This window comes from Zonotrichia leucophrys, chromosome 6 (assembly GCF_028769735.1).
Source record: "Zonotrichia leucophrys gambelii isolate GWCS_2022_RI chromosome 6, RI_Zleu_2.0, whole genome shotgun sequence".
Taxonomy (NCBI): domain Eukaryota; kingdom Metazoa; phylum Chordata; class Aves; order Passeriformes; family Passerellidae; genus Zonotrichia; species Zonotrichia leucophrys.
Genome location: NC_088176.1, coordinates 17,512,283 through 17,512,500, shown reverse-complemented (window position 1 = coordinate 17,512,500; position 218 = coordinate 17,512,283).

The following is a 218-nucleotide window of genomic DNA, read 5'->3' as shown; positions in this document are numbered from 1 at the left end:
AGGCCAAATTGGGATATATCTGGATATTCCTTCCCCTCTGTTGTGAGCGGTGGAGTAACTGATGCCTGGGTACATCTCTTGCCCCCAGAACTCACATCTGGAAGTGATGTGCCGCTTCCAACCATCCATTTCACACAGGATGGGAAGTTGAGACGTGCAGGAGCAATCCAGGATCTTTTCAGTGTCCCTGGGATATATGGGGCAAGGGGGGAATAAAA